Source organism: Pleurodeles waltl, chromosome 2_2 (assembly GCF_031143425.1).
Source record: "Pleurodeles waltl isolate 20211129_DDA chromosome 2_2, aPleWal1.hap1.20221129, whole genome shotgun sequence".
In the NCBI taxonomy this organism is placed as follows: domain Eukaryota; kingdom Metazoa; phylum Chordata; class Amphibia; order Caudata; family Salamandridae; genus Pleurodeles; species Pleurodeles waltl.
The window spans coordinates 128,240,752-128,253,864 of record NC_090439.1 but is presented as its reverse complement, the minus strand read 5'-3'; the positions used below and the strand labels follow the sequence as shown (position 1 = coordinate 128,253,864).

At 39.3% G+C, this 13,113-nt stretch overlaps 1 pseudogene; it reads left to right on the top strand.

Annotated features, from left to right (window-relative positions):
- Positions 1-3,171: 3,171 nt before the first annotated feature.
- Positions 3,172-3,294, top strand: LOC138283120 (small nucleolar RNA SNORA35; annotated as a pseudogene).
- The last annotated feature ends 9,819 nt before the right edge of the window (positions 3,295-13,113 follow it).

The window sequence follows — 13,113 nt, the reverse complement described above, 5'->3', positions numbered from 1 at the left end:
AGCTGTTACAAATTAGGTTAGTAGCCTCAAATTGATTCATGAGAGCTGGGCACAAGCAACAAGCAGAATGCACTACAGATGATGAGTGGGAACAATTGAATTTAGAAAAAACTTTAAACTTTCTAATAAAATGTGACTTTTTGATTATTTTATTTTTGTCTGTGAATTAAATAAAATATTTCATATTTTGTGTACTTGTTCAATGAATGCTTGTGTCCGTGTTTATAGTGCATTGTTTTGTGGCTCAAATCATTGCTTATGCTTAGGCCCAGGCTTCCAGTAATGATTGAGCGAGGTCTATGGATTCCAATGTTGATTCAGTAGTAGTCACCGGGTTCCAGTAAAGTTTAAGTGGAGGTCCTTAGAAGTCAAGACACTAAGAACTGCATTACCCATTTCCTCAAATCCCTCTCACATATTGTGAAGACTGTGATGACCACTTGAAACACCGAGGGTCTCATTTACAAGTCCCCTGCACCACTGCTGCATAATTTCCTCTTGATGCAGCGGTGGCACTAGCAGTGCACTACACTGCTCCATACTTACAAACTGAAACATTGGGTCTAATGCATCAGTTTGTAAAGTTCAGCGTCACATTTTACCTGTGTCAACTATAATGTAGGTAGGTTAGGCATTCCCACGGACAACGCCATGTAGAACAGACACAGTGATATCTACAACTTTTCACTCATCTTGTCATTCAACGACGTCACTGTGTCAACATTTTATCGCCTGCTCAGAGTAGGCGCAACATTGATGCAGGCCTTTTTCCTATGGGACTTTCCTCACATTGCTGGAGTTGCGTTAGTTTAACAATGCAACTCCAGTAATGCGTCAGTTTAGCACCAACAGATACATTAAAAATGTTTACGCATCTGTGAAAACATGTGCCATGTAACTCTTCATTGTACACACAATGCATCCATGGTATCATTAGGGGATGTGCGGCAGGTGCAAGAAATCTGATGCATCGATGACGGTGCACTAGATTCTTGTAAATGAGGTCCTCCTGTGTCTCTAGGTCTCCATAGTGCGTAGGTTTCAAGGACTGTCATTGGCACTCCCATCACAAAGTTCCCCAACATCCGAATTGTAACAGTTGGTTCTTTCATGACAAGTTCATAGCATAACTTGATTAATAGGACAGTTAGGCAAGGTTTCTCTTTTTGACTGGCTTACCCTTCTTTAAACTAGTTTAGACAATAAATAGCAAATCATAACCATAATGATAAGAGTCCTGTCAATATATAAGCTGAAAGCCTAGAAAGAATATGTGTGAAGCAGCCTCTCTTCTGCCTTGGAAGGATGACAATGAGGGAAAAACACCTGCAATGTGAGTACTGTCCAATGGGAAATGGAGAAAACAATATTAGCAAAAAGGAGACCTTAACCCAAAGCAAAAGCTTGTCCAGGATAAACGAGGTAAGTAACAGATGAACAGAAATAGCCTGAAACTCACTGAAATTGTTGAGCAGATATGATAGTGATAATGAATACAACCTTCAGAATAAACAAGCCTAGAAGAACATTTTTGCACAGGTTTGAATGGCAAACACATTAAGCAAATGAGCACTAAATTAAGGTCCTACTGGAGTTTACTATATGGAGGAGAAAAAAAGGGGTGAAATCCCTCAGTAAAAGCATCACAACAGGTAATTTGAACAAGGAAATGTGACGGTATACAAGTAAAACCAGCAAGGCTGACAGATTACCTTTTTAAAGTGATCAAAGTATAGCCGTGGTGGGTCAAGCACAGTGCAAATCATGGCATTTCTAATAAATGGGTCTTAAGCAGGTCAGCTTTCTTTTTTGGCACACCATGTCACCAAATAGGACCAGCGGCTGGAATCTTTTGTGGAGGGGCTGTAAGCAGCAAGAATGACAGGCGCAACCTCTCCGGGCAAGTCAAAAACATGCTGATTGCTCTGTTCAATCTCTAAGCATGAAGAAGATGTGTCTGGAAGAAGGAAGTAAGCAAGCATCATGTAATACATGTCAGCTCCTACATTGCGCCTATGATGGTTGAAGTTTCTCTCACAGACGAGTACAGAACTTTCAAGTTGCAAATTTCTCTCTATGACATGAGCCATTGCCAGCTTGTCTTCTTCTCTGACAACTAGGTTATCAGTGCACACTGTAAGTAAATATAGGGATGCACAGGGAGAAACTTCTAAATATCTCAATAATGAAAAGTGATCGCATGTTGCAGTTTAGCATAAAGGTGAATTTGAATTGTATCAAATCCTAATGGCTCAGTGGCTTGATTCCTGTATATGTTGTAGATCAAGATATACATCAAATGTGAGCATATTTCCTCAAACCTGGACGTCATTGCCTATAGAAATTGGAGCAAAGTTTATTATGACATTTCTAGATTTTTTGCAGAAGCACAGAGGCAGTCTGATGCACAACAGACTCTGTATCTGAAAGGTTAGGAGGACTGAATTAGAGTCTCCTGCATGTCCGGCACACATATGAATGACCAGTATGGTGACCTGCAAGGTTGAAGGAGAGTCTGTCAAATATCAGATGCGCCTCTGAAACCAGATGAGGCTGCGGAGGATTCAGTCACATGTTAGCCACAATTCGGGCAGGGCTTTAGGAGAAAAGCATTGTCAGCTTACAAAATTGTAAAGAGATACAGCCCCGCTAATGTTGAGATACATCACAAGGCATCTTAGTTTTTTTATGGTGTGGTTTCAACCATTTCCTTGGCACATCTGTTTCGCTGTTAAACTTATTTGATCATCATTGGATAGCAATGTGCTGGAAGCCACGTTTACTCTTTATATTGCCACGAAATGTATGTTTGCGCCGTGTGGTTTCAACTCAAGGTTGATGGTAATGTGATGCAAGGAACATGTGTATGATCATAAAAAAATATAGTCAACTATCAGGGTGGATCTATACTGATGTTCTGTTATGCAGTTACAGACAGCACTCAGGGCCAGATGTAGGTAGCCTTTTGCGCCTCGCAAATGGCGAAAAACGTAGTTTGCGAGTCGCAAAAGGCCTTCCGCGATGCAGAGACTCAAATGTGATTCCGACTCGCAAATAGGAAGGGGTGTTCCCTTCCTATTTGCGACCGCATCGCGATGTAGAGTTGATTTGTGACCGCGAAAGCGGTCGCAAACCAACTCGCAGTTACCATCCACTTGAACTGGATGGTAACTCATTCGCAAAAGGGAAGGGGTCCCCATGGGACCCCTTCCCCTTTGTGAATGCAAAAAAAAATATTTTTTCAGAGCAGGCAGTGGTCCTATGGACCACTGCCTTCTCTGAAAAAACCGAAACTAAATGGTTTCGGTATTTTTTCTTTTTGCAGCTCATTTTCCTTTAAGGAAAATGGGCTGCAACAAGGAAAAAAAAACTGCTTTATTTAAAAGCAGTCACAGACATGGTGGTCTGCTGTCTCCAGCAGGCCACCATCCCTGTGGGTGCCTAAACTCGTTATGGGGTCGCAAACTGCGACCCACCTCATTAATATACATGAGGTGGGTCTTTGCGATCCCATAGCGAGTCGCAGAAGGTGTCTGAGACACCTTTCTGCATTTCATTTTGCGAGTTGCAAATTGCGAGTCGCTGGGACTCGCAATTTGCAACTCGCAAAATGAAACCTACCTACATCTGGCCATAAGTGCCCTCTTTGAATCAGTACATGCATCATTTGTTATTTTAAAATGCAGTCCGGTGAACTAGGTTGCAAAACAAGCTATTATATTTTTTCACCAATATTTCTGTCCTTTTTAAAAAAACATACTAAAAGGGAAATGAAACTACGAAAGAAACCTTGTCTGCTTTGACGAGCTGTTCCTTTCAGTTATACATTAAGGCCCGAACAATGTTCAGACACAGCCTCTCTGCTATTCACATAGGGCCATATGTACGAACACATTTTCCCATTGACACAGAATGGGAAAAACCCTTTGCTACATCTGGCCCATAGTGCAGAGATTATTAAAACTAGAGTTTAATTTAACTGTGCAACTTTTATAAATACGTTTTAAATGCCATACATTGTAAAGGCTACACCCCGTGAATGAATATATACTTGCAAGACCTCTCTGTGTTTCTTCCATTCACTTCCCAGGATTGAGAACTTGGAGTGATCACTGCTCTTTAAAGCCTTTCTTTTAGGGAGAAAGCAGGAAATACCGTGTTGCCCTGGTGGATGGGACCTCGACCGCTCCCTAAAGATGTGCTTATGCCGCCCTTTATCCGAGGTGCGTGTGCTTGCCATTGCAGGAGAAAAGATCTCTAAAGCAGCCGCTTCCAGTCTACGAGGTGTCACTTTGGTTTTGTTATAGATCAGTGCTTCCTTCTGTGATGGGAGCACTCACACCTCAGCTACCTGGTCTCAAACTCAGTAACATAAAGAGATAAGGAGAATTCCAGCTTCCTACAACTAAAAAGTACTATGAGCCAGATTTTTCGAGCACATGCACTGCTCCAAAGCCACATTAACGTAATTTTTTTACGCTAATGTGGCGTTGGAAGGGGAAATACGCTGCGGCATTTTCACAAATAATGTATGCTAGGGGGCGTTCTGGCTTGGGGGGCCCAAATAAATGGCGTATAAGAATCTATGAGATTTCTTTGCATCATTTTTAACAGCATTTTCTAACGCCTGCTAAGTAATTAACAATGTTTGGCACTTGGGGTGAGTTTGAGCAGATTTTAAGCAAGCCAAACTATTGAATTTAAGTAGATAAAAGCGTAATAAGTTGGCTGAAATCACATAGCAGCACTCAATGTGAAAATCACTTAAGTTTTCAGTCTAATAAAGAGTAACCACCATCCCAGCTCTAAGCACAGGACTAGACAGCAAAATAGCAGCATGGGCAAGAGACTAAACAGCTCTAGGAGTTCATGGCAGATGTTTTAGGGCTCCAGCAGGGGAGCCACCATTTTGAGATGGTGAAGAGGGCAAAGTGAATAGAAGAAATCAGGTGAAACCTTTCTGTTGTGCAGATAAATAGAGGGGTGCACAAGGGGAATCATTTGGACTCACAGCAGAGGTTGCTGATAGCAAATATAGAGAACCTTCTGCATTTTTGGTGAGAGCAGCATCATTTATTCATGTTCACTGTGCCGGATTTAAGCAGGTGGCATCCTTTTCAGTGTTGTGTAAGTTTCTGGAGTGCTGTGTTGTGCTGAAAACACAGAGCTGCGGGAGCCTACATAGGCGAACTAGGTTTTTCAGTGACGAGTTAGCTCAATCATATGCTGTTCCAACTGGTTTATGTAGAGTTTTTTCAGCACTCTATGCTTAGGAGTGCTAATTGCATACAAAGATTGAGGTGCAGAGTAGAGTTGGCCCACTAAGCAGCCATCTTCCCAGGACTCAGACCACATATGCACTTTTCAATAGACATTGAAGGAAAATATGTGAAAAAACAGTTGCATGTTATTCAAAAATTGCAATTGAAAGTTTTTTATGTTATAATTACCGGTCGTTATAATGCAATTACCAAAACGTATCTGATGTGAATATCATAACTATCACATAAGTCCTCATTCTGACCTGTGAAAAGTATCATGCAGTAATTTTGTCTCAGGATAAGACTTGTTGCACAATCTTTGATTTTAGCACAGAGCAAAATTATTACCTCATTATTTTGTTGTGAGATTGAAGGGAAGAACAATGGGTGAAATGGAGTTACCTAATCCAATTTCCACATATCTTCTCTCGTTCCTAATTGTTTTACCTGTACAAAGTTTGATGGCTACTACCTGGTAGAATGCACAAATCGAAAAATTTTGGATTTGTAAATGATCTGCCCAAATGAGAATACTATGCTTGGGTGCAAACAATAGGCCAGCTTTATCAAGTCACCAAAAAGAACACAAACCAGAGTAAAGTGTTGATTTGGGTTTTTCTTATTTGAAAGTAACACAAAGTAGTGCTACACAGTGATAAGCCTGAGTGAAATTTTATGCCAGCAAAGTTCACATTATGATTGTTGCATAAATCTTACAAAATTTTGCCATCACGCCATTCATATAGTCACGTGCCATTCATGTAAAAATGTTTTGCAAACGCATAAGCACAACAGAACATGAGTAGCTGTTATTGGTGCTGATTTTATTCTTTGTGCACTTTAATACGAAATGGCTCATGTCATAAATTGGCCAGAGGATGCATTTCATCCTAAACTATAGCGTCAAATGACAGATTTATTGTACTCATAATTACACATAATTTCATCGCAATTTCAAAAGCAAATTATGTGAATTTCACACACCCTTAATACCTAAACCTTCTCTTGCAACTTCCAATGATTTTTATTTAAATACCTAATGACTATCATTTGTACATGGGGCTTTCCATCAAAAAGTGATCCTTCTTCAGAGAGCTGCAAAAAAGAGGAAGAAAAGTTTTCTTTTCTCCTGGCGTTTCCCAGTTTCCATATCTGCAGCACTGTGCAGCATGCACTTAAAGTGGAAAAAGTTTTTAAGTTGGTCTCATTATAGTGTTTTGTACTTTCAGGCTATACTTCCAGTACGAAACCTATGGTAGACTCACACTGGCATCTTTGCACTACACTTCAAGAATGTGTGCATGGTGCAAAGCAGCTAAATGATATGTCAGGGTACACAGAGCTTAATTTGTGAAAGAAAAGGTTTTGGTGCCCGAAGCTCTGCTCAGAAGCCGCCAACCTGTGAAATTAAATGTTGGCATGCCACATAACAAGGATGATAGTTTTCAATCTACTAGCAGGCTCTCCCTGCCACTTTCTCTCATTCTTTCAGGTCCCTGCTTTCTCCCTTCATGAGGATTTTGCCATCTTTCCCGCTTCTGTTGACCGAGCTGTGTTTTTACCTCTGTTGCACTCAGGAACCATCTAATGCAGACACATAAGTGCCCCATCCTGGGCAGGCTGATTCCAAATATTTCACTGAGATATTGGTAACCCTGCGTTTTATGAACAGACCTCTAAGTACACCGTTTCAAATAAACACTGAATCATTCATTTAAATTATTCAGACACCCATACACTCTGCTGAAAGTATACAGCTGTTTGTTTACTAATTAAATAGTAAAATTGCCCTGTAATATTATATTATTTCAAAGGATTTTAACAAGTGCACACTTCCACAATACATTCCTTTTTTCATCAGTTAGTAGACCTACTTTTAGGAACAGAAATATGTTTTATTACCCCGCAATATATTATGAGTATGACAAAGGTCATCTAAAGAAATTAACCAATTTTGTTCCCCAAGATCGACATGCTATTACAATTGCAAGAAAGAGATATAAGGATGTACTTGCTACTAGAAAGGCTGAACTGAGGGAGTCTGCTTGGGTTGAACTGATTGAAGCGAGTAAAAACAGAGATACAACCGATTTTTGGTGAGTGGTCAATTCTTCTCTATTGAAGGACCAGATCAAAATGACTATGGATACTGTTATCCCAGCACAAACCTGGGTGGATCATTTATTTAAACTTTTAATCAAGAGAATAATGTCCCTCAAGATGATATGAGTTATTTTATGGCAATGATAGATGTCCCGATTAGTGTGGCTTTTACGAATACAATAAGTGTAGCTGATGTAAAACAGGCTATCCAAGATTGCCCCTCTGATAAAGCCCCAGGCCCGGACAGAATTCCTTCTGATCTATATAAAGCGCTCCCAGATTTTTGGGGTCCACTGCTTACTAATGTATTGAGATCTGCCATGATTGGCCCACTAGTGGACACTTGGAAAGAGGCGATCATTGTCCCGATTTTAGGAAGGGGGATAGGGCTGATCCTGTAAGTTATAGCCCAATCTCCCTTTTGGATAGTTCAGTTAAAACTTTAGGGCGAGTGCTTTTAAATAAACTGGAAAATTGGGCAATGAAGACAAATTGCCTATCAGAGGTGCAATTTGGGTTTCGACCGGGGCTGGGTACAGTTGAACAAACACTGAATCTAACCTTGATAGTCCAAAAATATACAAAAGCTAAAAGGAGATGTGTACACTTAACATTTATGACTTGTCTAGTCCTTTTGACAAAGTTAAGAGAGAGAAATTGTGGATGGTCATGTTAAATATGGGGGTGGATAAAGATATAATAGTTTTACTTAGTAGACTTCACACCTGTACTTCTGCGGGAGAACGATACTCTCAGGAGGGGGATTTGACAGAGAAATTTGCCTCACTAAAGGGGGTTAGGCAGGGATGTGTGCTGGCCCCCTTTCTCTACCTTTTTTATATAAATGGGCGAGGGAAGTTCTTATCTGAAATGGGGAAGGATTTGCCAATTATTAACAACTTACCAATCCCAGTATTTCTCTATGCGGATGATGGCGTACTTATCTCAAGGACAGCGAATGGTCTTCAAATTTTATTGAATGCTTTTAATACATTTATGGGAAACCTTGGTCTTAAAACCAGTAGATCAAAATCATTTGTGATGAAGAGTGGGCAAAAGTTAGCAAAAACTAAGAAATTTATACTGGAAGGGGAAGAAATACTTAAGGTCCCACATTTTACGTACTTGGGGATTCCCATTGATGTTGATTTTAATTGGACATTTTTAGTAAATATACGTTCAACACAATTCCAAAGAGCCATAGATGCTGTTTTTAGATTTTAGAAAAAATTGGGACATAAACCTGTAAAAGAGATGGTGACTGTTTTTATTAGTAAATGTCTCTCTATTGCGACATTTGGAGCAGGGGTCTGGGGCCATGCTGAATGCTCGAGCCTCCAGGTTGTGGAAAATAAGTTCCTAAGGAGATTATTAGCAGTTCCACAATCAACCTCAGCTACATTTTGCCACAAAGAAGTGGGCCTGAGAGACATATCTGACTATATACAGCTACAACCTGTATTGTTATGGTTAAAAATCTGGTCAAAACCTGAAGCCCACTTATGTAGAATGGTAATCCAAGATTGCCTTTTACTAACTCGATCACAAGACATACCCTGGCTCAGATTTGTCCCTACTAGGGGAGTTTTTCCTCAAACCGGAATTATTGACAAAGCGGGACATTAAAAGGGTAAAGGAAAAGTACTGGAATCAAATATGACATAAAGCAAAATACAGGGGCAGATAAAAAGCAGGAGAGGATCCAGTCCCAGCACTTACATCCAAAGCTATATTTGGCCATTGCTAACCTTGAACGACCAAGGTTCTTACTTACCAGGTTACGATTGAATCTAATACATCATCTGGTAGCATTCCCTATTTGCGGGACCTGGTTTAAGAACCTTCCACTGTGTTGTTGTGATGGAAAAACACCTCAATGCACTCTGCACTTTATACTCTTTTTGCACTTTTTATGATATTCCAAGAAAAAGGTTTTTACGGCCCATTTTTCTATCTAAAAGCATTAGACCTAGCCACCTTGCTTTTTTGCACTTACACAAACTGGGTGATGTAGAGACGATACAGGCTGTGTTAAATTATATTTATGCTGCTTTTAGAATCCGAAATTTGCACTACCAATGTTATTTTAAACCACTGTTAAGAATTTTGTACTTATGTATTTATTGTGTGCCTTTTATGGTTTCTATGAACCAAATAAAGTATTAAAGAAAGAAAAAGATAGACAAAGGTCATCATCATTATAAAAAATGTTTTTCAAGTCTATAAGTTCCTGGAGACATGCAATGTACCAATTAATTTCTGTTGCCTGTAATTGGAACATGGGCTTTGGGGCTTCTAAAAAATAACAAACTCTCATGGGTTTACTTATACAAATTAGGTGTTTAGAAACAAAGTTTGATGTATAAAGAGTGATATACCTACTGTGTTGTTACACTGCTTGCTGTACTAAGTATTCATAGAATAAATACCAACTTTCTTAGCATGTATAGCGTATTTAAAGTGTTCTCCACATGATGCTTTTTGATATAGCATTGCCCATTGTACTGTATGTAAAACACTATTACTTAATTTTTTATAAACAAAAAAAAACACTTTCTAGACAAAACACCTATTGGCTGTTATTTTTGAGATTTTACACCCCTCCACGCTCTAAGAATAATACTTGGTTTTTCGAACTCGTTGTCCCCTTAAAATCAAAGTTTGAAAATGAGCTCCTTGGCAATTCTTTGAAAACATGTTGATGGCATGTGACACCACACTCTGATGTTGCCCTTCATCTCTCCATAGCACCTGTCTCACATGAAACTGAGATACTGAAATGTCTGTCCTTTCTGCTGCTATTGTGTTTCTGGTAAGCAATGTGCATTTAAATGCGAAGTGTGTTAAAGACTGCAGTACCGCCTCCTGTCTAAAGAGGCCTAGCAGACCAAAATTATAAACACACTTTATGAAACACAGGTCCCCACAAGGCAATTTTTGGAAAAAATGTAAAAATTTACTCAGATGCCTCTCAACCAGGCCTTTTAAGTGTTATTTCAGGATCTGTAAATTTTTAACTAATTCATGTAACTATGCAATAGTTTAATGCTAATTATTCTCCAGCTTACCTAGATAATAGGGGCTGTAAAATATTTTCATCTTCATTTTTTTTAATCCCACAAATTGTTGCCTCTTGAAGCGGACTGGCCCACACAATCTTTAGAGTCAGTCTCATGTCAGGCAAGCATCACATACAACCACCTTCTGTAGCGTTATCAGCTCTAACCAGTCAGACGGTCAGTAAATTGCATATCAAGGAATTGACAGTTCTCTTAAATTAAAAAAGAGATCTATTAGTGTGTTAGACTATAGGCAGAAATTCCAGAGTCTCCTTTTGTCTGATGTTGAAACCGCCACATTGCCCTACAGAAACTCGTTATGGTTTAGACCCAAGAGCCTTTAATTTCGTCTCTCTGGGTTTACTGTCGGAACTGTTCATCAGTTCAACTCACACATCACAGAAGAGGGACACTACAAAGTATATATCTGGGAAAATAGCTATAAAACCTGAATCTGTCCAGTGATGGCGAAAGTTCAAGAACCTGCTACAGGTTTATACCTTCATCTATATCACCTTTAGCTCTATCACATGCATACTTAGAATAATAACAAAAACTCTGAAGTCCGCACTCTTGGTACAGTCTCCTGGGCATCTTGAGAATGCAAAAGTGAAAAGTACAGCAAGTAAAGCATCAGTTACATTTCCACAAAGCAGCTAAAACACATGTTAAAGATATGCTCAGTGAACTATTCCAAAGTCTTCTTTTGTCTGACTCTGGAACAGCCACCTTGCACTACATAAACTCATTTAGCTTTGGAGCCAGAGTGGCGCATAGATTATGCAAAAAAAGAGAGAACTCTGGTTAGTTCCCAAATTTAGGTGGAGAGCTCTCCACCTAAACTTGGCTACTAGCAGAGTTCCTTCTTATGTTTTGTACATATGCAAATATCTACATATATCTATATATCTATTTATATTGAAATCTATCTATAGATAGATAGATAGATAGATAGATAGATAGATAGATAGAATAGATAGATGGATCTCTGTGAGCCACAAACTCCAGTCACAGTCACCAAGCGGGGCTGGTGCCGAGCTCCAGAAGCTGAGACCGCCACAAATCCAAAGGAAACTGTGTCAAACAATACAAACACAGAAAAGTTTGCACTCCTTGCTGTGATTAATAAAAGCCCTTTTTTTTGGCAACGTGTTTCAACCGGAACAGTCTTGCTCACAACCAATTACAGTAAGAAGTAAGAACCAACACCCTTAAAAAATATGCATTAGCATTCATTTAAATAGTAAATAGTAAAAATACTACATAAGTTCCTCTCCGCTCAGCAATAATCAGATCAATTCACCTTCATGAACATAATGTTGTCAATTGTCAACACATTAATTAAACGTTATATCATTCCTTAACAATCAATAGTATTGATGAAGAGAACGGGGTGAAAAATCATTGTGTTACATAGGGTGTGAGTTATAGTTACCTTAGGGCACAAGTTATTGTTACTTGAAATAACTCTAACCATAATAGCTGAATGTCTAAGGTTTTGTACATTTAAAATGTGAGCCTAACTATAATGTCCTTGTAACCTTTGTTTTTCTTGTGAATTTCCATGTTTTTTAATGTAAAGTAATTTTAATTACTATATGTTAATCCAACCACCTCCCATACCCACCCTAAACCCTAAATAAATCTTACCACTCAAAAACCCATACCTACCCTAAACCCTAAAAACACCTTAAAAATCAAAAATCCATACCCACCCTAAACCCTAAAAATTATCTTGCCACCCAAAAACCCATACCCACCCTAAAACCTAAACTTGTCCGTACCACCCAAAAACCCATACAAACCCAAAACACTAAAAATTCCCTTGTCACCCAAAACCCATACCCACCCTAACCCCTAAAGATACCTTAGCTACCCAAAACCCCATATCCACCCTAAACCCTAAAAACACCTTCCCATGCAAAAACCCATACCCACCCTAAAACCTACATTTACCCTTGATACCTAAAATCCCATACCCTCACTAAACCCTAAAATTACCCTTGCCACCCAAAAACCCATACCCACCCTGAACCCTAAAAGTACCCTTGCCACCCAAAAACCTATACCCACCCTAAAACCTAAAAAACACTACCCACACGAAAACCCATACTCACCACAAACCCTAAGAATTACTTTTCACATATTGCCTAGTCTCTGTTGTCACTAGGTAGTTATAGTTAGGACCATATTTCCTTAGAAAAAGCATTTTTTGACTTGCCTATATCTTTGGCGCTGCTTGACGAATCCCCACAAAAGTTTCAAAAAAAAAGTGCCCCTGTGATTCTTGTTGCACACAGAAAGTTTCAGGATGATCCATCAAGCGGGGTGCCAAGAAAAAGCGGAGTCGAAAAAATGTGTTCCCATGAAAGGAGTTTTGAACACAACTACAGCCAGAACCGCTTGATAGCATTATGCCACATTTGTCTGCAGATCACTTTTTTCCTAATTTGGTGTAAATCTTTTCAGTAGTTTTTGAGCTACTAAAGTTAAACCAAATTTGTATATCTGGGTAGACCCCAAGCACAGCTGTCATGGTGAGATCCGATTGTCAGTAGAAAATGATGGCAGCCATCCTGGGACCCATATACATGATAGCACTCCATTGAAATGCATTGTAGTGAATGGCAGGTTTTGAGCATCACAAAGAAGGAAATGTATAAAGGGTCATAACAGATTTAATCACAATA